Raw genomic sequence first — 26,672 nt, forward strand, 5'->3', positions numbered from 1 at the left:
GTTCCATGTTTCCCGAGATAAACAATCTATTACAACCTGCTTTAATCAAAAAATGTAAAAAAAATTCAAAATAAATTCAATAATGGGATTATAAAAGCATTTAAACCGAGTAATAAGGCTTTTCTAGGCATGAGTGACTATAAATGGTCTTTCTTGACAATGGATGGCTTTCGTTCCATGTTTCCCGAGATAAACAATCTATTACAATCTGTTTTAATCAAAAAATGTAAAAACAATTCAAAATAAATTCAATAATGGGATTATAAAGGCATTTAAATCGAGTAATAAGGCTTTTCTAGGCATGAGTGACTATAAATGAACTTTTCTTGACAATGGATGGCTTTTGCTCCACGTTTCCCGAGGCAAACAATCAATTACAATATGTTTTAATCAAAAAATGTAAAAACAATTCAAAATAAATTCAATAATGGGATTATAAAGGCATTTAAATCGAGTAATAAGGCTTTTCTAGGCATGAGTGACTATAAATGAACTTTTCTTGACAATGGATGGCTTTTGCTCCACGTTTCCCAAGGCAAACAATCAATTACAATATGTTTTAATCAAAAAATGTAAAAACAATTCAAAATAAATTCAATAATGGGATTATAAAGGCATTTAAACCGAGTAATAAGGCTTTTCTAGGCATGAGTGACTATAAATGATGTTTTCTTGACAATGGATGGCTTTCGTTCCATGTTTCCCGAGATAAACAATCTATTATAATCTGTTTTAATCAAAAAATGTAAAAAAAATTCAAAATAAATTCAATAATGGGATTATAAAAGCATTTAAACCGAGTAATAAGGCTTTTCTAGGCATGAGTGACTATAAATGAACTTTTCTTGACAATGGATGGCTTTCGCTCTATGTTTCCCGAGGCAAACAATCAATTACAATATGTTTTAATCAAAAAATGTAAAAACAATTCAAAATAAATTCAATAATGGGATTATAAAGGCATTTAAATCGAGTAATAAGGCTTTTCTAGGCATGAGTGACTATAAATGAACTTTTCTTGACAATGGATGGCTTTTGCTCCACGTTTCCCGAGGCAAACAATCAATTACAATATGTTTTAATCAAAAAATGTAAAAACAATTCAAAATAAATTCAATAATGGGATTATAAAGGCATTTAAATCGAGTAATAAGGCTTTTCCAGGCATGAGTGACTATAAATGAACTTTTCTTGACAATGGATGGCTTTTGCTCCACGTTTCCCGAGGCAAACAATCAATTACAATCTGTTTTAAACAAAAAATGTAAAAACAATTCAAAATAAATTCAATAATGGGATTATAAAGGCATTTAAATCGAGTAATAAGGCTTCTGTAGGCATGAGTGACTATAAATGATCTTTTCTTGGCAATGGATGGCTTTCGTTCCATGTTTCCCGAGATAAACAATCTATTACAACCTGCTTTAATCAAAAAATGTAAAAACAATTCAAAATAAATTCAATAATGGGATTATAAAAGCATTTAAACCGAGTAATAAGGCTTTTCTAGGCATGAGTGACTATAAATGGTCTTTCTTGACAATGGATGGCTTTCGTTCCATGTTTCCCGAGATAAACAATCTATTACAATCTGTTTTAATCAAAAAATGTAAAAACAATTCAAAATAAATTCAATAATGGGATTATAAGGGCATTTAAACCGAGTAATAAGGCTTTTCTAGGCATGAGTGACTATAAATGATCTTTTCTTGACAATGGATGGCTTTCGTTCCATGTTTCCCAAGATAAACAATCTATTACAATCTGATTTAATGAAAAACTGTAAAAAAAAATCAAAATAAATTCAATAATGGGATTATAAAGGCATTTAAACCGAGTAATAAGGCTTCTCTAGGCATGAGTGACTATAAATGAACTTTTCTTGACAATGGATGGCTTTTGCTCCACGTTTCCCGAGCCAAACAATCAATTACAATATGTTTTAATCAAAAAATGTAAAAACAATTCAAAATAAATTCAATAATGGGATTATAAAGGCATTTAAATCGAGTAATAAGGCTTTTCTAGGCATGAGTGACTATAAATGAACTTTTCTTGACAATGGATGGCTTTTTGCTCCACGTTTCCCGAGGTAAACAATCAATTACAATCTGTTTTAATCAAAAAATGTAAAAATAATTCAAAATAAATTCAATAATGGGATTATAAGGGCATTTAAACCGAGTAATAAGGCTTTTCTAGGCATGAGTGACTATAAATGATCTTTTCTTGACAATGGATGGCTTTCGTTCCATGTTTCCCGAGATAAATAATCTATTACAACCTGTTTTAATCAAAAAATGTAAAAAAAATTCAAAATAAATTCAATAATGGGATTGTAAAGGCATTTAAACCGAGTAATAAGGCTTTTCTAGGCATGAGTGACTATAAATGAACTTTTCTTGACAATGGATGGCTTTTGCTCCACGTTTCCCGAGGCAAACAATCAATTACAATATGTTTTAATCAAAAAATGTAAAAACAATTCAAAATAAATTCAATAATGGGATTATAAAGGCATTTAAATCGAGTAATAAGGCTTTTCCAGGCATGAGTGACTATAAATGAACTTTTCTTGACAATGGATGGCTTTTGCTCCACGTTTCCCGAGGCAAACAATCAATTACAATCTGTTTTAAACAAAAAATGTAAAAACAATTCAAAATAAATTCAATAATGGGATTATAAAGGCATTTAAATCGAGTAATAAGGCTTCTGTAGGCATGAGTGACTATAAATGATCTTTTCTTGGCAATGGATGGCTTTCGTTCCATGTTTCCCGAGATAAACAATCTATTACAACCTGCTTTAATCAAAAAATGTAAAAAAAATTCAAAATAAATTCAATAATGGGATTATAAAAGCATTTAAACCGAGTAATAAGGCTTTTCTAGGCATGAGTGACTATAAATGGTCTTTCTTGACAATGGATGGCTTTCGTTCCATGTGTCCCGAGATAAACAATCTATTACAATCTGTTTTAATCAAAAACTGTAAAAAAAATCAAAATAAATTCAATAATGGGATTATAAAGGCATTTAAACCGAGTAATAAGGCTTCTCTAGGCATGAGTGACTATAAATGAACTTTTCTTGACAATGGATGGCTTTTGCTCCACGCTTCCCGAGGCAAACAATCAATTACAATATGTTTTAATCAAAAAATGTAAAAACAATTCAAAATAAATTCAATAATGGGATTATAAAGGCATTTAAACCGAGTAATAAGGCTTTTCTAGGCATGAGTGACTATAAATGAACTTTTCTTGACAATGGATGGCTTTTGCTCCACGTTTCTCGAGGCAAACAATCAATTACAATCTGTTTTAATCAAAAAATGTAAAAATAATTCAAAATAAATTCAATAATGGGATTATAAGGGCATTTAAACCGAGTTATAAGGCTTTTCTAGGCATGAGTGACTATAAATGAACTTTTCTTGACAATGGATGGCTTTCGCTCTATGTTTCCCGAGGCAAACAATCAATTACAATATGTTTTAATCAAAAAATTTCAAAAAAGTTGAAAATAAATTCAATAATGGGATTATAAAGGCATTTAAACCGAGTAATAAGGCTTTTCTAGGCATGAGTGACTATAAATGATGTTTTCTTGACAATGGATGGCTTTCGTTCCATGTTTCCCGAGATAAACAATGTATTAGAATCTGTTTTAATAAAAAAATATAAAAATAATTCAAAATAAATTCGATAATGGGATTATAAGGGCATTTAAATCGAGTAATAAGGCTTTTCTAGGCATGAGTGACTATAAATGATCTTTTCTTGACAATGGAAGGCTTTCGTTCCATGTTTCTCGAGATAAACAATCTATTACAATCTGATTTAATGAAAAACTATAAAAAAAATCAAAATAAATTCAATAATGGGATTATAAAGGCATTTAAACCGAGTAATAAGGCTTCTCTAGGCATGAGTGACTGTAAATGAACTTTTCTTGACAATGGATGGCTTTTGCTCCACGCTTCCCGAGGCAAACATTCAATTACAATCTGTTTAATCAAAAAATGTCAAAAAAGTTCCAAATAAATTCAATAATGGGATTATAAAGGCATTTAAACGGAGTAATAAGGCTTCTCTAGGCATGAGTGACTATAAATGAACATTTCTTGACAATGGATGGCTTTTGCTCCACGTTTCCCGAGGCAAACAATCAATTAAAATATGTTTTAATCAAAAAATGTAAAAACAATTCAAAATAAATTCAATAATGGGATTATAAAGGCATTTAAATCGAGTAATAAGGCTTTTCTAGGCATGAGTGACTATAAATGATCTTTTCTTGACAATGGATGGCTTTCGTTCCATGTTTCCCAAGATAAACAATCTATTACAATCTGATTTAATGAAAAACTGTAAAAAAAAATCAAAATAAATTCAATAATGGGATTATAAAGGCATTTAAACCGAGTAATAAGGCTTCTCTAGGCATGAGTGACTATAAATGAACTTTTCTTGACAATGGATGGCTTTTGCTCCACGTTTCCCGAGCCAAACAATCAATTACAATATGTTTTAATCAAAAAATGTAAAAACAATTCAAAATAAATTCAATAATGGGATTATAAAGGCATTTAAATCGAGTAATAAGGCTTTTCTAGGCATGAGTGACTATAAATGATCTTTTCTTGACAATGGATGGCTTTCGTTCCATGTTTCCCAAGATAAACAATCTATTACAATCTGATTTAATGAAAAACTGTAAAAAAAAATCAAAATAAATTCAATAATGGGATTATAAAGGCATTTAAACCGAGTAATAAGGCTTCTCTAGGCATGAGTGACTATAAATGAACTTTTCTTGACAATGGATGGCTTTTGCTCCACGTTTCCCGAGCCAAACAATCAATTACAATATGTTTTAATCAAAAAATGTAAAAACAATTCAAAATAAATTCAATAATGGGATTATAAAGGCATTTAAATCGAGTAATAAGGCTTTTCCAGGCATGAGTGACTATAAATGAACTTTTCTTGACAATGGATGGCTTTTGCTCCACGTTTCCCGAGGCAAACAATCAATTACAATCTGTTTTAAACAAAAAATGTAAAAACAATTCAAAATAAATTCAATAATGGGATTATAAAGGCATTTAAATCGAGTAATAAGGCTTCTGTAGGCATGAGTGACTATAAATGATCTTTTCTTGGCAATGGATGGCTTTCGTTCCATGTTTCCCGAGATAAACAATCTATTACAACCTGCTTTAATCAAAAAATGTAAAAACAATTCAAAATAAATTCAATAATGGGATTATAAAGGCATTTAAATCGAGTAATAAGGCTTTTCTAGGCATGAGTGACTATAAATGATCTTTTCTTGACAATGGATGGCTTTCGTTCCATGTTTCCCAAGATAAACAATCTATTACAATCTGATTTAATGAAAAACTGTAAAAAAAAATCAAAATAAATTCAATAATGGGATTATAAAGGCATTTAAACCGAGTAATAAGGCTTCTCTAGGCATGAGTGACTATAAATGAACTTTTCTTGACAATGGATGGCTTTTGCTCCACGTTTCCCGAGCCAAACAATCAATTACAATATGTTTTAATCAAAAAATGTAAAAACAATTCAAAATAAATTCAATAATGGGATTATAAAGGCATTTAAATCGAGTAATAAGGCTTTTCTAGGCATGAGTGACTATAAATGAACTTTTCTTGACAATGGATGGCTTTTTGCTCCACGTTTCCCGAGGTAAACAATCAATTACAATCTGTTTTAATCAAAAAATGTAAAAATAATTCAAAATAAATTCAATAATGGGATTATAAGGGCATTTAAACCGAGTAATAAGGCTTTTCTAGGCATGAGTGACTATAAATGATCTTTTCTTGACAATGGATGGCTTTCGTTCCATGTTTCCCGAGATAAATAATCTATTACAACCTGTTTTAATCAAAAAATGTAAAAAAAATTCAAAATAAATTCAATAATGGGATTGTAAAGGCATTTAAACCGAGTAATAAGGCTTTTCTAGGCATGAGTGACTATAAATGAACTTTTCTTGACAATGGATGGCTTTTGCTCCACGTTTCCCGAGGCAAACAATCAATTACAATATGTTTTAATCAAAAAATGTAAAAACAATTCAAAATAAATTCAATAATGGGATTATAAAGGCATTTAAATCGAGTAATAAGGCTTTTCCAGGCATGAGTGACTATAAATGAACTTTTCTTGACAATGGATGGCTTTTGCTCCACGTTTCCCGAGGCAAACAATCAATTACAATCTGTTTTAAACAAAAAATGTAAAAACAATTCAAAATAAATTCAATAATGGGATTATAAAGGCATTTAAATCGAGTAATAAGGCTTCTGTAGGCATGAGTGACTATAAATGATCTTTTCTTGGCAATGGATGGCTTTCGTTCCATGTTTCCCGAGATAAACAATCTATTACAACCTGCTTTAATCAAAAAATGTAAAAACAATTCAAAATAAATTCAATAATGGGATTATAAAGGCATTTAAATCGAGTAATAAGGCTTTTCTAGGCATGAGTGACTATAAATGATCTTTTCTTGACAATGGATGGCTTTCGTTCCATGTTTCCCAAGATAAACAATCTATTACAATCTGATTTAATGAAAAACTGTAAAAAAAAATCAAAATAAATTCAATAATGGGATTATAAAGGCATTTAAACCGAGTAATAAGGCTTCTCTAGGCATGAGTGACTATAAATGAACTTTTCTTGACAATGGATGGCTTTTGCTCCACGTTTCCCGAGCCAAACAATCAATTACAATATGTTTTAATCAAAAAATGTAAAAACAATTCAAAATAAATTCAATAATGGGATTATAAAGGCATTTAAATCGAGTAATAAGGCTTTTCTAGGCATGAGTGACTATAAATGAACTTTTCTTGACAATGGATGGCTTTTTGCTCCACGTTTCCCGAGGTAAACAATCAATTACAATCTGTTTTAATCAAAAAATGTAAAAATAATTCAAAATAAATTCAATAATGGGATTATAAGGGCATTTAAACCGAGTAATAAGGCTTTTCTAGGCATGAGTGACTATAAATGATCTTTTCTTGACAATGGATGGCTTTCGTTCCATGTTTCCCGAGATAAATAATCTATTACAACCTGTTTTAATCAAAAAATGTAAAAAAAATTCAAAATAAATTCAATAATGGGATTGTAAAGGCATTTAAACCGAGTAATAAGGCTTTTCTAGGCATGAGTGACTATAAATGAACTTTTCTTGACAATGGATGGCTTTTGCTCCACGTTTCCCGAGGCAAACAATCAATTACAATATGTTTTAATCAAAAAATGTAAAAACAATTCAAAATAAATTCAATAATGGGATTATAAAGGCATTTAAATCGAGTAATAAGGCTTTTCCAGGCATGAGTGACTATAAATGAACTTTTCTTGACAATGGATGGCTTTTGCTCCACGTTTCCCGAGGCAAACAATCAATTACAATCTGTTTTAAACAAAAAATGTAAAAACAATTCAAAATAAATTCAATAATGGGATTATAAAGGCATTTAAATCGAGTAATAAGGCTTCTGTAGGCATGAGTGACTATAAATGATCTTTTCTTGGCAATGGATGGCTTTCGTTCCATGTTTCCCGAGATAAACAATCTATTACAACCTGCTTTAATCAAAAAATGTAAAAACAATTCAAAATAAATTCAATAATGGGATTATAAAGGCATTTAAATCGAGTAATAAGGCTTTTCTAGGCATGAGTGACTATAAATGATCTTTTCTTGACAATGGATGGCTTTCGTTCCATGTTTCCCAAGATAAACAATCTATTACAATCTGATTTAATGAAAAACTGTAAAAAAAAATCAAAATAAATTCAATAATGGGATTATAAAGGCATTTAAACCGAGTAATAAGGCTTCTCTAGGCATGAGTGACTATAAATGAACTTTTCTTGACAATGGATGGCTTTTGCTCCACGTTTCCCGAGCCAAACAATCAATTACAATATGTTTTAATCAAAAAATGTAAAAACAATTCAAAATAAATTCAATAATGGGATTATAAAGGCATTTAAATCGAGTAATAAGGCTTTTCTAGGCATGAGTGACTATAAATGAACTTTTCTTGACAATGGATGGCTTTTTGCTCCACGTTTCCCGAGGTAAACAATCAATTACAATCTGTTTTAATCAAAAAATGTAAAAATAATTCAAAATAAATTCAATAATGGGATTATAAGGGCATTTAAACCGAGTAATAAGGCTTTTCTAGGCATGAGTGACTATAAATGATCTTTTCTTGACAATGGATGGCTTTCGTTCCATGTTTCCCGAGATAAATAATCTATTACAACCTGTTTTAATCAAAAAATGTAAAAAAAATTCAAAATAAATTCAATAATGGGATTGTAAAGGCATTTAAACCGAGTAATAAGGCTTTTCTAGGCATGAGTGACTATAAATGAACTTTTCTTGACAATGGATGGCTTTTGCTCCACGTTTCCCGAGGCAAACAATCAATTACAATATGTTTTAATCAAAAAATGTAAAAACAATTCAAAATAAATTCAATAATGGGATTATAAAGGCATTTAAATCGAGTAATAAGGCTTTTCCAGGCATGAGTGACTATAAATGAACTTTTCTTGACAATGGATGGCTTTTGCTCCACGTTTCCCGAGGCAAACAATCAATTACAATCTGTTTTAAAAAAAAAATGTAAAAACAATTCAAAATAATTTCAATAATGGGATTATAAAGGCATTTAAATCGAGTAATAAGGCTTCTGTAGGCATGAGTGACTATAAATGATCTTTTCTTGGCAATGGATGGCTTTCGTTCCATGTTTCCCGAGATAAACAATCTATTACAACCTGCTTTAATCAAAAAATGTAAAAACAATTCAAAATAAATTCAATAATGGGATTATAAAGGCATTTAAATCGAGTAATAAGGCTTTTCTAGGCATGAGTGACTATAAATGATCTTTTCTTGACAATGGATGGCTTTCGTTCCATGTTTCCCAAGATAAACAATCTATTACAATCTGATTTAATGAAAAACTGTAAAAAAAAATCAAAATAAATTCAATAATGGGATTATAAAGGCATTTAAACCGAGTAATAAGGCTTCTCTAGGCATGAGTGACTATAAATGAACTTTTCTTGACAATGGATGGCTTTTGCTCCACGTTTCCCGAGCCAAACAATCAATTACAATATGTTTTAATCAAAAAATGTAAAAACAATTCAAAATAAATTCAATAATGGGATTATAAAGGCATTTAAATCGAGTAATAAGGCTTTTCCAGGCATGAGTGACTATAAATGAACTTTTCTTGACAATGGATGGCTTTTGCTCCACGTTTCCCGAGGCAAACAATCAATTACAATCTGTTTTAAACAAAAAATGTAAAAACAATTCAAAATAAATTCAATAATGGGATTATAAAGGCATTTAAATCGAGTAATAAGGCTTCTGTAGGCATGAGTGACTATAAATGATCTTTTCTTGGCAATGGATGGCTTTCGTTCCATGTTTCCCGAGATAAACAATCTATTACAACCTGCTTTAATCAAAAAATGTAAAAACAATTCAAAATAAATTCAATAATGGGATTATAAAGGCATTTAAATCGAGTAATAAGGCTTTTCTAGGCATGAGTGACTATAAATGATCTTTTCTTGACAATGGATGGCTTTCGTTCCATGTTTCCCAAGATAAACAATCTATTACAATCTGATTTAATGAAAAACTGTAAAAAAAAATCAAAATAAATTCAATAATGGGATTATAAAGGCATTTAAACCGAGTAATAAGGCTTCTCTAGGCATGAGTGACTATAAATGAACTTTTCTTGACAATGGATGGCTTTTGCTCCACGTTTCCCGAGCCAAACAATCAATTACAATATGTTTTAATCAAAAAATGTAAAAACAATTCAAAATAAATTCAATAATGGGATTATAAAGGCATTTAAATCGAGTAATAAGGCTTTTCTAGGCATGAGTGACTATAAATGAACTTTTCTTGACAATGGATGGCTTTTTGCTCCACGTTTCCCGAGGTAAACAATCAATTACAATCTGTTTTAATCAAAAAATGTAAAAATAATTCAAAATAAATTCAATAATGGGATTATAAGGGCATTTAAACCGAGTAATAAGGCTTTTCTAGGCATGAGTGACTATAAATGATCTTTTCTTGACAATGGATGGCTTTCGTTCCATGTTTCCCGAGATAAATAATCTATTACAACCTGTTTTAATCAAAAAATGTAAAAAAAATTCAAAATAAATTCAATAATGGGATTGTAAAGGCATTTAAACCGAGTAATAAGGCTTTTCTAGGCATGAGTGACTATAAATGAACTTTTCTTGACAATGGATGGCTTTTGCTCCACGTTTCCCGAGGCAAACAATCAATTACAATATGTTTTAATCAAAAAATGTAAAAACAATTCAAAATAAATTCAATAATGGGATTATAAAGGCATTTAAATCGAGTAATAAGGCTTTTCCAGGCATGAGTGACTATAAATGAACTTTTCTTGACAATGGATGGCTTTTGCTCCACGTTTCCCGAGGCAAACAATCAATTACAATCTGTTTTAAACAAAAAATGTAAAAACAATTCAAAATAAATTCAATAATGGGATTATAAAGGCATTTAAATCGAGTAATAAGGCTTCTGTAGGCATGAGTGACTATAAATGATCTTTTCTTGGCAATGGATGGCTTTCGTTCCATGTTTCCCGAGATAAACAATCTATTACAACCTGCTTTAATCAAAAAATGTAAAAACAATTCAAAATAAATTCAATAATGGGATTATAAAGGCATTTAAATCGAGTAATAAGGCTTTTCTAGGCATGAGTGACTATAAATGATCTTTTCTTGACAATGGATGGCTTTCGTTCCATGTTTCCCAAGATAAACAATCTATTACAATCTGATTTAATGAAAAACTGTAAAAAAAAATCAAAATAAATTCAATAATGGGATTATAAAGGCATTTAAACCGAGTAATAAGGCTTCTCTAGGCATGAGTGACTATAAATGAACTTTTCTTGACAATGGATGGCTTTTGCTCCACGTTTCCCGAGCCAAACAATCAATTACAATATGTTTTAATCAAAAAATGTAAAAACAATTCAAAATAAATTCAATAATGGGATTATAAAGGCATTTAAATCGAGTAATAAGGCTTTTCTAGGCATGAGTGACTATAAATGAACTTTTCTTGACAATGGATGGCTTTTTGCTCCACGTTTCCCGAGGTAAACAATCAATTACAATCTGTTTTAATCAAAAAATGTAAAAATAATTCAAAATAAATTCAATAATGGGATTATAAGGGCATTTAAACCGAGTAATAAGGCTTTTCTAGGCATGAGTGACTATAAATGATCTTTTCTTGACAATGGACGGCTTTCGTTCCATGTTTCCCGAGATAAATAATCTATTACAACCTGTTTTAATCAAAAAATGTAAAAAAAATTCAAAATAAATTCAATAATGGGATTGTAAAGGCATTTAAACCGAGTAATAAGGCTTTTCTAGGCATGAGTGACTATAAATGAACTTTTCTTGACAATGGATGGCTTTTGCTCCACGTTTCCCGAGGCAAACAATCAATTACAATATGTTTTAATCAAAAAATGTAAAAACAATTCAAAATAAATTCAATAATGGGATTATAAAGGCATTTAAATCGAGTAATAAGGCTTTTCCAGGCATGAGTGACTATAAATGAACTTTTCTTGACAATGGATGGCTTTTGCTCCACGTTTCCCGAGGCAAACAATCAATTACAATCTGTTTTAAACAAAAAATGTAAAAACAATTCAAAATAAATTCAATAATGGGATTATAAAGGCATTTAAATCGAGTAATAAGGCTTCTGTAGGCATGAGTGACTATAAATGATCTTTTCTTGGCAATGGATGGCTTTCGTTCCATGTTTCCCGAGATAAACAATCTATTACAACCTGCTTTAATCAAAAAATGTAAAAACAATTCAAAATAAATTCAATAATGGGATTATAAAGGCATTTAAATCGAGTAATAAGGCTTTTCTAGGCATGAGTGACTATAAATGATCTTTTCTTGACAATGGATGGCTTTCGTTCCATGTTTCCCAAGATAAACAATCTATTACAATCTGATTTAATGAAAAACTGTAAAAAAAAATCAAAATAAATTCAATAATGGGATTATAAAGGCATTTAAACCGAGTAATAAGGCTTCTCTAGGCATGAGTGACTATAAATGAACTTTTCTTGACAATGGATGGCTTTTGCTCCACGTTTCCCGAGCCAAACAATCAATTACAATATGTTTTAATCAAAAAATGTAAAAACAATTCAAAATAAATTCAATAATGGGATTATAAAGGCATTTAAATCGAGTAATAAGGCTTTTCTAGGCATGAGTGACTATAAATGAACTTTTCTTGACAATGGATGGCTTTTTGCTCCACGTTTCCCGAGGTAAACAATCAATTACAATCTGTTTTAATCAAAAAATGTAAAAATAATTCAAAATAAATTCAATAATGGGATTATAAGGGCATTTAAACCGAGTAATAAGGCTTTTCTAGGCATGAGTGACTATAAATGATCTTTTCTTGACAATGGACGGCTTTCGTTCCATGTTTCCCGAGATAAATAATCTATTACAACCTGTTTTAATCAAAAAATGTAAAAAAAATTCAAAATAAATTCAATAATGGGATTGTAAAGGCATTTAAACCGAGTAATAAGGCTTTTCTAGGCATGAGTGACTATAAATGAACTTTTCTTGACAATGGATGGCTTTTGCTCCACGTTTCCCGAGGCAAACAATCAATTACAATATGTTTTAATCAAAAAATGTAAAAACAATTCAAAATAAATTCAATAATGGGATTATAAAGGCATTTAAATCGAGTAATAAGGCTTTTCCAGGCATGAGTGACTATAAATGAACTTTTCTTGACAATGGATGGCTTTTGCTCCACGTTTCCCGAGGCAAACAATCAATTACAATCTGTTTTAAACAAAAAATGTAAAAACAATTCAAAATAATTTCAATAATGGGATTATAAAGGCATTTAAATCGAGTAATAAGGCTTCTGTAGGCATGAGTGACTATAAATGATCTTTTCTTGGCAATGGATGGCTTTCGTTCCATGTTTCCCGAGATAAACAATCTATTACAACCTGCTTTAATCAAAAAATGTAAAAACAATTCAAAATAAATTCAATAATGGGATTATAAAGGCATTTAAATCGAGTAATAAGGCTTTTCTAGGCATGAGTGACTATAAATGATCTTTTCTTGACAATGGATGGCTTTCGTTCCATGTTTCCCAAGATAAACAATCTATTACAATCTGATTTAATGAAAAACTGTAAAAAAAAATCAAAATAAATTCAATAATGGGATTATAAAGGCATTTAAACCGAGTAATAAGGCTTCTCTAGGCATGAGTGACTATAAATGAACTTTTCTTGACAATGGATGGCTTTTGCTCCACGTTTCCCGAGCCAAACAATCAATTACAATATGTTTTAATCAAAAAATGTAAAAACAATTCAAAATAAATTCAATAATGGGATTATAAAGGCATTTAAATCGAGTAATAAGGCTTTTCTAGGCATGAGTGACTATAAATGAACTTTTCTTGACAATGGATGGCTTTTTGCTCCACGTTTCCCGAGGTAAACAATCAATTACAATCTGTTTTAATCAAAAAATGTAAAAATAATTCAAAATAAATTCAATAATGGGATTATAAGGGCATTTAAACCGAGTAATAAGGCTTTTCGAGGCATGAGTGACTATAAATGATCTTTTCTTGACAATGGATGGCTTTCGTTCCATGTTTCCCGAGATAAATAATCTATTACAACCTGTTTTAATCAAAAAATGTAAAAAAAATTCAAAATAAATTCAATAATGGGATTGTAAAGGCATTTAAACCGAGTAATAAGGCTTTTCTAGGCATGAGTGACTATAAATGAACTTTTCTTGACAATGGATGGCTTTTGCTCCACGTTTCCCGAGGCAAACAATCAATTACAATCTGTTTTAATCAAAAAATGTAAAAACAATTCAAAATAAATTCAATAATGGGATTATAAAGGCATTTAAATCGAGTAATAAGGCTTTTCCAGGCATGAGTGACTATAAATGAACTTTTCTTGACAATGGATGGCTTTTGCTCCACGTTTCCCGAGGCAAACAATCAATTACAATCTGTTTTAAACAAAAAATGTAAAAACAATTCAAAATAATTTCAATAATGGGATTATAAAGGCATTTAAATCGAGTAATAAGGCTTCTGTAGGCATGAGTGACTATAAATGATCTTTTCTTGGCAATGGATGGCTTTCGTTCCATGTTTCCCGAGATAAACAATCTATTACAACCTGCTTTAATCAAAAAATGTAAAAACAATTCAAAATAAATTCAATAATGGGATTATAAAGGCATTTAAATCGAGTAATAAGGCTTTTCTAGGCATGAGTGACTATAAATGATCTTTTCTTGACAATGGATGGCTTTCGTTCCATGTTTCCCAAGATAAACAATCTATTACAATCTGATTTAATGAAAAACTGTAAAAAAAAATCAAAATAAATTCAATAATGGGATTATAAAGGCATTTAAACCGAGTAATAAGGCTTCTCTAGGCATGAGTGACTATAAATGAACTTTTCTTGACAATGGATGGCTTTTGCTCCACGTTTCCCGAGCCAAACAATCAATTACAATATGTTTTAATCAAAAAATGTAAAAACAATTCAAAATAAATTCAATAATGGGATTATAAAGGCATTTAAATCGAGTAATAAGGCTTTTCTAGGCATGAGTGACTATAAATGAACTTTTCTTGACAATGGATGGCTTTTTGCTCCACGTTTCCCGAGGTAAACAATCAATTACAATCTGTTTTAATCAAAAAATGTAAAAATAATTCAAAATAAATTCAATAATGGGATTATAAGGGCATTTAAACCGAGTAATAAGGCTTTTCTAGGCATAAGTGACTATAAATGATCTTTTCTTGACAATGGATGGCTTTCGTTCCATGTTTCCCGAGATAAATAATCTATTACAACCTGTTTTAATCAAAAAATGTAAAAAAAATTCAAAATAAATTCAATAATGGGATTGTAAAGGCATTTAAACCGAGTAATAAGGCTTTTCTAGGCATGAGTGACTATAAATGAACTTTTCTTGACAATGGATGGCTTTTGCTCCACGTTTCCCGAGCCAAACAATCAATTACAATATGTTTTAATCAAAAAATGTAAAAACAATTCAAAATAAATTCAATAATGGGATTATAAAGGCATTTAAATCGAGTAATAAGGCTTTTCCAGGCATGAGTGACTATAAATGAACTTTTCTTGACAATGGATGGCTTTTGCTCCACGTTTCCCGAGGCAAACAATCAATTACAATCTGTTTTAAACAAAAAATGTAAAAACAATTCAAAATAATTTCAATAATGGGATTATAAAGGCATTTAAATCGAGTAATAAGGCTTCTGTAGGCATTAGTGACTATAAATGATCTTTTCTTGGCAATGGATGGCTTTCGTTCCATGTTTCCCGAGATAAACAATCTATTACAACCTGCTTTAATCAAAAAATGTAAAAAAAATTCAAAATAAATTCAATAATGGGATTATAAAAGCATTTAAACCGAGTAATAAGGCTTTTCTAGGCATGAGTGACTATAAATGGTCTTTCTTGACAATGGATGGCTTTCGTTCCATGTTTCCCGAGATAAACAATCTATTACAATCTGTTTTAATCAAAAAATGTAAAAACAATTCAAAATAAATTCAATAATGGGATTATAAAGGCATTTAAATCGAGTAATAAGGCTTTTCTAGGCATGAGTGACTATAAATGAACTTTTCTTGACAATGGATGGCTTTTGCTCCACGTTTCCCGAGGCAAACAATCAATTACAATATGTTTTAATCAAAAAATGTAAAAACAATTCAAAATAAATTCAATAATGGGATTATAAGGGCATTTAAATCGAGTAATAAGGCTTTTCTAGGCATGAGTGACTATAAATGATCTTTTCTTGACAATGGATGGCTTTCGTTCCATGTTTCTCGAGATAAACAGTCTATTACAATCTGATTTAATGAAAAACTATAAAAAAAATCAAAATAAATTCAATAATGGGATTATAAAGGCATTTAAACCGAGTAATAAGGCTTCTCTAGGCATGAGTGACTGTAAATGAACTTTTCTTGACAATGGATGGCTTTTGCTCCACGCTTCCCGAGGCAAACATTCAATTACAATCTGTTTAATCAAAAAATGTCAAAAAAGTTCAAAATAAATTCAATAATGGGATTATAAAGGCATTTAAACGGAGTAATAAGGCTTCCCTAGGCATGAGTGACTATAAATGAACTTTTCTTGACAATGGATGGCTTTTGCTCCACGTTTCCCGAGGCAAACAATCAATTAAAATATGTTTTAATCAAAAAATGTAAAAACAATTCAAAATAAATTCAATAATGGGATTATAAAGGCATTTAAATCGAGTAATAAGGCTTTTCTAGGCATGAGTGACTATAAATGATCTTTTCTTGACAATGGATGGCTTTCGTTCCATGTTTCCCAAGATAAACAATCTATTACAATCTGATTTAATGAAAAACTGTAAAAAAAAATCAAAATAAATTCAATAATGGGATTATAAAGGCATTTAAACCGAGTAATAAGGCTTCTCTAGGCATGAGTGACTATAAATGAACTTTTCTTGACAATGGATGGCTTTTGCTCCACGTTTCCCGAGCCAAACAATCAATTACAATATGTTTTAATCAAAAAATGTAAAAACAATTCAAAATAAATTCAATAATGGGATTATAAAGGCATTTAAATCGAGTAATAAGGCTTTTCTAGGCATGAGTGACTATAAATGAACTTTTCTTGACAATGGATGGCTTTTTGCTCCACGTTTCCCGAGGTAAACAATCAATTACAATCTGTTTTAATCAAAAAATGTAAAAATAATTCAAAATAAATTCAATAATGGGATTATAAGGGCATTTAAACCGAGTAATAAGGCTTTTCTAGGCATGAGTGACTATAAATGATCTTTTCTTGACAATGGATGGCTTTCGTTCCATGTTTCCCGAGATAAATAATCTATTACAACCTGTTTTAATCAAAAAATGTAAAAAAAATTCAAAATAAATTCAATAATGGGATTGTAAAGGCATTTAAACCGAGTAATAAGGCTTTTCTAGGCATGAGTGACTATAAATGAACTTTTCTTGACAATGGATGGCTTTTGCTCCACGTTTCCCGAGGCAAACAATCAATTACAATATGTTTTAATCAAAAAATGTAAAAACAATTCAAAATAAATTCAATAATGGGATTATAAAGGCATTTAAATCGAGTAATAAGGCTTTTCCAGGCATGAGTGACTATAAATGAACTTTTCTTGACAATGGATGGCTTTTGCTCCACGTTTCCCGAGGCAAACAATCAATTACAATCTGTTTTAAACAAAAAATGTAAAAACAATTCAAAATAATTTCAATAATGGGATTATAAAGGCATTTAAATCGAGTAATAAGGCTTCTGTAGGCATGAGTGACTATAAATGATCTTTTCTTGGCAATGGATGGCTTTCGTTCCATGTTTCCCGAGATAAACAATCTATTACAACCTGCTTTAATCAAAAAATGTAAAAAAAATTCAAAATAAATTCAATAATGGGATTATAAAAGCATTTAAACCGAGTAATAAGGCTTTTCTAGGCATGAGTGACTATAAATGGTCTTTCTTGACAATGGATGGCTTTCGTTCCATGTTTCCCGAGATAAACAATCTATTACAATCTGTTTTAATCAAAAAATGTAAAAACAATTCAAAATAAATTCAATAATGGGATTATAAAGGCATTTAAATCGAGTAATAAGGCTTTTCTAGGCATGAGTGACTATAAATGAACTTTTCTTGACAATGGATGGCTTTTGCTCCACGTTTCCCGAGGCAAACAATCAATTACAATATGTTTTAATCAAAAAATGTAAAAACAATTCAAAATAAATTCAATAATGGGATTATAAAGGCATTTAAATCGAGTAATAAGGCTTTTCTAGGCATGAGTGACTATAAATGAACTTTTCTTGACAATGGATGGCTTTTGCTCCACGTTTCCCGAGGCAAACAATCAATTACAATATGTTTTAATCAAAAAATGTAAAAACAATTCAAAATAAATTCAATAATGGGATTATAAAGGCATTTAAACCGAGTAATAAGGCTTTTCTAGGCATGAGTGACTATAAATGATGTTTTCTTGACAATGGATGGCTTTCGTTCCATGTTTCCCGAGATAAACAATCTATTATAATCTGTTTTAATCAAAAAATGTAAAAAAAATTCAAAATAAATTCAATAATGGGATTATAAAAGCATTTAAACCGAGTAATAAGGCTTTTCTAGGCATGAGTGACTATAAATGAACTTTTCTTGACAATGGATGGCTTTCGCTCTATGTTTCCCGAGGCAAACAATCAATTACAATATGTTTTAATCAAAAAATTTCAAAAAAGTTCAAAATAAATTCAATAATGGGATTATAAAGGCATTTAAACCGAGTAATAAGGCTTTTCTAGGCATGAGTGACTATAAATGATGTTTTGTTGACAATGGATGGCTTTCGTTCCATGTTTCCCGAGATAAACAATGTATTAGAATCTGTTTTAATAAAAAAATGTAAAAATAATTCAAAATAAATTCGATAATGGGATTATAAGGGCATTTAAATCGAGTAATAAGGCTTTTCTAGGCATGAGTGACTATAAATGATCTTTTCTTGACAATGGATGGCTTTCGTTCCATGTTTCTCGAGATAAACAGTCTATTACAATCTGATTTAATGAAAAACTATAAAAAAAATCAAAATAAATTCAATAATGGGATTATAAAGGCATTTAAACCGAGTAATAAGGCTTCTCTAGGCATGAGTGACTGTAAATGAACTTTTCTTGACAATGGATGGCTTTTGCTCCACGCTTCCCGAGGCAAACATTCAATTACAATCTGTTTAATCAAAAAATGTCAAAAAAGTTCAAAATAAATTCAATAATGGGATTATAAAGGCATTTAAACGGAGTAATAAGGCTTCCCTAGGCATGAGTGACTATAAATGAACTTTTCTTGACAATGGATGGCTTTTGCTCCACGTTTCCCGAGGCAAACAATCAATTAAAATATGTTTTAATCAAAAAATGTAAAAACAATTCAAAATAAATTCAATAATGGGATTATAAAGGCATTTAAATCGAGTAATAAGGCTTTTCTAGGCATGAGTGACTATAAATGATCTTTTCTTGACAATGGATGGCTTTCGTTCCATGTTTCCCAAGATAAACAATCTATTACAATCTGATTTAATGAAAAACTGTAAAAAAAAATCAAAATAAATTCAATAATGGGATTATAAAGGCATTTAAACCGAGTAATAAGGCTTCTCTAGGCATGAGTGACTATAAATGAACTTTTCTTGACAATGGATGGCTTTTGCTACACGTTTCCCGAGCCAAACAATCAATTACAATATGTTTTAATCAAAAAATGTAAAAACAATTCAAAATAAATTCAATAATGGGATTATAAAGGCATTTAAATCGAGTAATAAGGCTTTTCTAGGCATGAGTGACTATAAATGAACTTTTCTTAACAATGGATGGCTTTTTGCTCCACGTTTCCCGAGGTAAACAATCAATTACAATCTGTTTTAATCAAAAAATGTAAAAATAATTCAAAATAAATTCAATAATGGGATTATAAGGGCATTTAAACTGAGTAATAAGGCTTTTCTAGGCATGAGTGACTATAAATGATCTTTTCTTGACAATGGATGGCTTTCGTTCCATGTTTCCCGAGATAAATAATCTATTACAACCTGTTTTAATCAAAAAATGTAAAAAAAATTCAAAATAAATTCAATAATGGGATTGTAAAGGCATTTAAACCGAGTAATAAGTCTTTTCTAGGCATGAGTGACTATAAATGAACTTTTCTTGACAATGGATGGCTTTTGCTCCACGTTTCCCGAGGCAAACAATCAATTACAATATGTTTTAATCAAAAAATGTAAAAACAATTCAAAATAAATTCAATAATGGGATTATAAAGGCATTTAAATCGAGTAATAAGGCTTTTCCAGGCATGAGTGACTATAAATGAACTTTTCATGACAATGGATGGCTTTTGCTCCACGTTTCCCGAGGCAAACAATCAATTACAATATGTTTTAATCAAAAAATGTAAAAACAATTCAAAATAAATTCAATAATGGGATTATAAAGGCATTTAAATCGAGTAATAAGGCTTTTCCAGGCATGAGTGACTATAAATGAACTTTTCTTGACAATGGATGGCTTTTGCTCCACGTTTCCCGAGGCAAACAATCAATTACAATCTGTTTTAATCAAAAAATGTAAAAATAATTCAAAATAAATTCAATAATGGGATTATAAGGGCATTTAAACCGAGTAATAAGGCTTTTCTAGGCATGAGTGACTATAAATGATCTTTTCTTGACAATGGATGGCTTTCGTTCCATGTTTCCCGAGATAAATAATCTATTACAACCTGTTTTAATCAAAAAATGTAAAAAAAATTCAAAATAAATTCAATAATGGGATTGTAAAGGCATTTAAACCGAGTAATAAGGCTTTTCTAGGCATGAGTGACTATAAATGAACTTTTCTTGACAATGGATGGCTTTTGCTCCACGTTTCCCGAGCCAAACAATCAATTACAATATGTTTTAATCAAAAAATGTAAAAACAATTCAAAATAAATTCAATAATGGGATTATAAAGGCATTTAAATCGAGTAATAAGGCTTTTCCAGGCATGAGTGACTATAAATGAACTTTTCTTGACAATGGATGGCTTTTGCTCCACGTTTCCCGAGGCAAACAATCAATTACAATCTGTTTTAAACAAAAAATGTAAAAACAATTCAAAATAATTTCAATAATGGGATTATAAAGGCATTTAAATCGAGTAATAAGGCTTCTGTAGGCATGAGTGACTATAAATGATCTTTTCTTGGCAATGGATGGCTTTCGTTCCATGTTTCCCGAGATAAACAATCTATTACAACCTGCTTTAATCAAAAAATGTAAAAAAAATTCAAAATAAATTCAATAATGGGATTATAAAAGCATTTAAACCGAGTAATAAGGCTTTTCTAGGCATGAGTGACTATAAATGGTCTTTCTTGACAATGGATGGCTTTCGTTCCATGTTTCCCGAGATAAACAATCTATTACAATCTGTTTTAATCAAAAAATGTAAAAACAATTCAAAATAAATTCAATAATGGGATTATAAAGGCATTTAAATCGAGTAATAAGGCTTTTCTAGGCATGAGTGACTATAAATGAACTTTTCTTGACAATGGATGGCTTTTGCTCCACGTTTCCCGAGGCAAACAATCAATTACAATATGTTTTAATCAAAAAATGTAAAAACAATTCAAAATAAATTCAATAATGGGATTATAAAGGCATTTAAATCGAGTAATAAGGCTTTTCTAGGCATGAGTGACTATAAATGAACTTTTCTTGACAATGGATGGCTTTTGCTCCACGTTTCCCGAGGCAAACAATCAATTACAATATGTTTTAATCAAAAAATGTAAAAACAATTCAAAATAAATTCAATAATGGGATTATAAAGGCATTTAAATCGAGTAATAAGGCTTTTCTAGGCATGAGTGACTATAAATGAACTTTTCTTGACAATGGATGGCTTTTGCTCCACGTTTCCCGAGGCAAACAATCAATTACAATATGTTTTAATCAAAAAATGTAAAAACAATTCAAAATAAATTCAATAATGGGATTATAAAGGCATTTAAACCGAGTAATAAGGCTTTTCTAGGCATGAGTGACTATAAATGATGTTTTCTTGACAATGGATGGCTTTCGTTCCATGTTTCCCGAGATAAACAATCTATTATAATCTGTTTTAATCAAAAAATGTAAAAAAAATTCAAAATAAATTCAATAATGGGATTATAAAAGCATTTAAACCGAGTAATAAGGCTTTTCTAGGCATGAGTGACTATAAATGTTATTTTCTTGACAATGGATGGCTTTCGTTCCATGTTTCCCGAGATAAACAATCTGTTACAACCTGCTTTAATCAAAAAATGTAAAAAAAATTCAAAATAAATTCAATAATGGGATTATAAAAGCATTTAAACCGAGTAATAAGGCTTTTCTAGGCATGAGTGACTATAAATGGTCTTTCTTGACAATGGATGGCTTTCGTTCCATGTTTCCCGAGATAAACAATCTATTACAATCTGTTTTAATCAAAAAATGTAAAAACAATTCAAAATAAATTCAATAATGGGATTATAAAGGCATTTAAATCGAGTAATAAGGCTTTTCTAGGCATGAGTGACTATAAATGAACTTTTCTTGACAATGGATGGCTTTTGCTCCACGTTTCCCGAGGCAAACAATCAATTACAATATGTTTTAATCAAAAAATGTAAAAACAATTCAAAATAAATTCAATAATGGGATTATAAGGGCATTTAAATCGAGTAATAAGGCTTTTCTAGGCATGAGTGACTATAAATGATCTTTTCTTGACAATGGATGGCTTTCGTTCCATGTTTCTCGAGATAAACAGTCTATTACAATCTGATTTAATGAAAAACTATAAAAAAAATCAAAATAAATTCAATAATGGGATTATAAAGGCATTTAAACCGAGTAATAAGGCTTCTCTAGGCATGAGTGACTGTAAATGAACTTTTCTTGACAATGGATGGCTTTTGCTCCACGCTTCCCGAGGCAAACATTCAATTACAATCTGTTTAATCAAAAAATGTCAAAAAAGTTCAAAATAAATTCAATAATGGGATTATAAAGGCATTTAAACGGAGTAATAAGGCTTCCCTAGGCATGAGTGACTATAAATGAACTTTTCTTGACAATGGATGGCTTTTGCTCCACGTTTCCCGAGGCAAACAATCAATTAAAATATGTTTTAATCAAAAAATGTAAAAACAATTCAAAATAAATTCAATAATGGGATTATAAAGGCATTTAAATCGAGTAATAAGGCTTTTCTAGGCATGAGTGACTATAAATGATCTTTTCTTGACAATGGATGGCTTTCGTTCCATGTTTCCCAAGATAAACAATCTATTACAATCTGATTTAATGAAAAACTGTAAAAAAAAATCAAAATAAATTCAATAATGGGATTATAAAGGCATTTAAACCGAGTAATAAGGCTTCTCTAGGCATGAGTGACTATAAATGAACTTTTCTTGACAATGGATGGCTTTTGCTCCACGTTTCCCGAGCCAAACAATCAATTACAATATGTTTTAATCAAAAAATGTAAAAACAATTCAAAATAAATTCAATAATGGGATTATAAAGGCATTTAAATCGAGTAATAAGGCTTTTCTAGGCATGAGTGACTATAAATGAACTTTTCTTGACAATGGATGGCTTTTTGCTCCACGTTTCCCGAGGTAAACAATCAATTACAATCTGTTTTAATCAAAAAATGTAAAAATAATTCAAAATAAATTCAATAATGGGATTATAAGGGCATTTAAACCGAGTAATAAGGCTTTTCTAGGCATGAGTGACTATAAATGATCTTTTCTTGACAATGGATGGCTTTCGTTCCATGTTTCCCGAGATAAATAATCTATTACAACCTGTTTTAATCAAAAAATGTAAAAAAAATTCAAAATAAATTCAATAATGGGATTGTAAAGGCATTTAAACCGAGTAATAAGGCTTTTCTAGGCATGAGTGACTATAAATGAACTTTTCTTGACAATGGATGGCTTTTGCTCCACGTTTCCCGAGGCAAACAATCAATTACAATATGTTTTAATCAAAAAATGTAAAAACAATTCAAAATAAATTCAATAATGGGATTATAAAGGCATTTAAATCGAGTAATAAGGCTTTTCCAGGCATGAGTGACTATAAATGAACTTTTCTTGACAATGGATGGCTTTTGCTCCACGTTTCCCGAGGCAAACAATCAATTACAATCTGTTTTAAACAAAAAATGTAAAAACAATTCAAAATAATTTCAATAATGGGATTATAAAGGCATTTAAATCGAGTAATAAGGCTTCTGTAGGCATGAGTGACTATAAATGATCTTTTCTTGGCAATGGATGGCTTTCGTTCCATGTTTCCCGAGATAAACAATCTATTACAACCTGCTTTAATCAAAAAATGTAAAAAAAATTCAAAATAAATTCAATAATGGGATTATAAAAGCATTTAAACCGAGTAATAAGGCTTTTCTAGGCATGAGTGACTATAAATGGTCTTTCTTGACAATGGATGGCTTTCGTTCCATGTTTCCCGAGATAAACAATCTATTACAATCTGTTTTAATCAAAAAATGTAAAAACAATTCAAAATAAATTCAATAATGGGATTATAAAGGCATTTAAATCGAGTAATAAGGCTTTTCTAGGCATGAGTGACTATAAATGAACTTTTCTTGACAATGGATGGCTTTTGCTCCACGTTTCCCGAGGCAAACAATCAATTACAATATGTTTTAATCAAAAAATGTAAAAACAATTCAAAATAAATTCAATAATGGGATTATAAAGGCATTTAAATCGAGTAATAAGGCTTTTCTAGGCATGAGTGACTATAAATGAACTTTTCTTGACAATGGATGGCTTTTGCTCCACGTTTCCCGAGGCAAACAATCAATTACAATATGTTTTAATCAAAAAATGTAAAAACAATTCAAAATAAATTCAATAATGGGATTATAAAGGCATTTAAACCGAGTAATAAGGCTTTTCTAGGCATGAGTGACTATAAATGATGTTTTCTTGACAATGGATGGCTTTCGTTCCATGTTTCCCGAGATAAACAATCTATTATAATCTGTTTTAATCAAAAAATGTAAAAAAAATTCAAAATAAATTCAATAATGGGATTATAAAAGCATTTAAACCGAGTAATAAGGCTTTTCTAGGCATGAGTGACTATAAATGAACTTTTCTTGACAATGGATGGCTTTCGCTCTATGTTTCCCGAGGCAAACAATCAATTACAATATGTTTTAATCAAAAAATTTCAAAAAAGTTCAAAATAAATTCAATAATGGGATTATAAAGGCATTTAAACCGAGTAATAAGGCTTTTCTAGGCATGAGTGACTATAAATGATGTTTTCTTGACAATGGATGGCTTTCGTTCCATGTTTCCCGAGATAAACAATGTATTAGAATCTGTTTTAATAAAAAAATGTAAAAATAATTCAAAATAAATTCGATAATGGGATTATAAGGGCATTTAAATCGAGTAATAAGGCTTTTCTAGGCATGAGTGACTATAAATGATCTTTTCTTGACAATGGATGGCTTTCGTTCCATGTTTCTCGAGATAAACAGTCTATTACAATCTGATTTAATGAAAAACTATAAAAAAAATCAAAATAAATTCAATAATGGGATTATAAAGGCATTTAAACCGAGTAATAAGGCTTCTCTAGGCATGAGTGACTGTAAATGAACTTTTCTTGACAATGGATGGCTTTTGCTCCACGCTTCCCGAGGCAAACATTCAATTACAATCTGTTTAATCAAAAAATGTCAAAAAAGTTCAAAATAAATTCAATAATGGGATTATAAAGGCATTTAAACGGAGTAATAAGGCTTCCCTAGGCATGAGTGACTATAAATGAACTTTTCTTGACAATGGATGGCTTTTGCTCCACGTTTCCCGAGGCAAACAATCAATTAAAATATGTTTTAATCAAAAAATGTAAAAACAATTCAAAATAAATTCAATAATGGGATTATAAAGGCATTTAAATCGAGTAATAAGGCTTTTCTAGGCATGAGTGACTATAAATGATCTTTTCTTGACAATGGATGGCTTTCGTTCCATGTTTCCCAAGATAAACAATCTATTACAATCTGATTTAATGAAAAACTGTAAAAAAAAATCAAAATAAATTCAATAATGGGATTATAAAGGCATTTAAACCGAGTAATAAGGCTTCTCTAGGCATGAGTGACTATAAATGAACTTTTCTTGACAATGGATGGCTTTTGCTACACGTTTCCCGAGGCAAACAATCAATTACAATATGTTTTAATCAAAAAATGTAAAAACAATTCAAAATAAATTCAATAATGGGATTATAAAGGCGTTTAAATCGAGTAATAAGGCTTTTCTAGGCATGAGTGACTATAAATGAACTTTTCTTAACAATGGATGGCTTTTTGCTCCACGTTTCCCGAGGTAAACAATCAATTACAATCTGTTTTAATCAAAAAATGTAAAAATAATTCAAAATAAATTCAATAATGGGATTATAAGGGCATTTAAACCGAGTAATAAGGCTTTTCTAGGCATGAGTGACTATAAATGATCTTTTCTTGACAATGGATGGCTTTCGTTCCATGTTTCCCGAGATAAATAATCTATTACAACCTGTTTTAATCAAAAAATGTAAAAAAAATTCAAAATAAATTCAATAATGGGATTGTAAAGGCATTTAAACCGAGTAATAAGTCTTTTCTAGGCATGAGTGACTATAAATGAACTTTTCTTGACAATGGATGGCTTTTGCTCCACGTTTCCCGAGGCAAACAATCAATTACAAT

This window comes from Theobroma cacao, chromosome 3 (assembly GCF_053813885.1).
Source record: "Theobroma cacao isolate CCN51 chromosome 3, ASM5381388v1, whole genome shotgun sequence".
Taxonomy (NCBI): domain Eukaryota; kingdom Viridiplantae; phylum Streptophyta; class Magnoliopsida; order Malvales; family Malvaceae; genus Theobroma; species Theobroma cacao.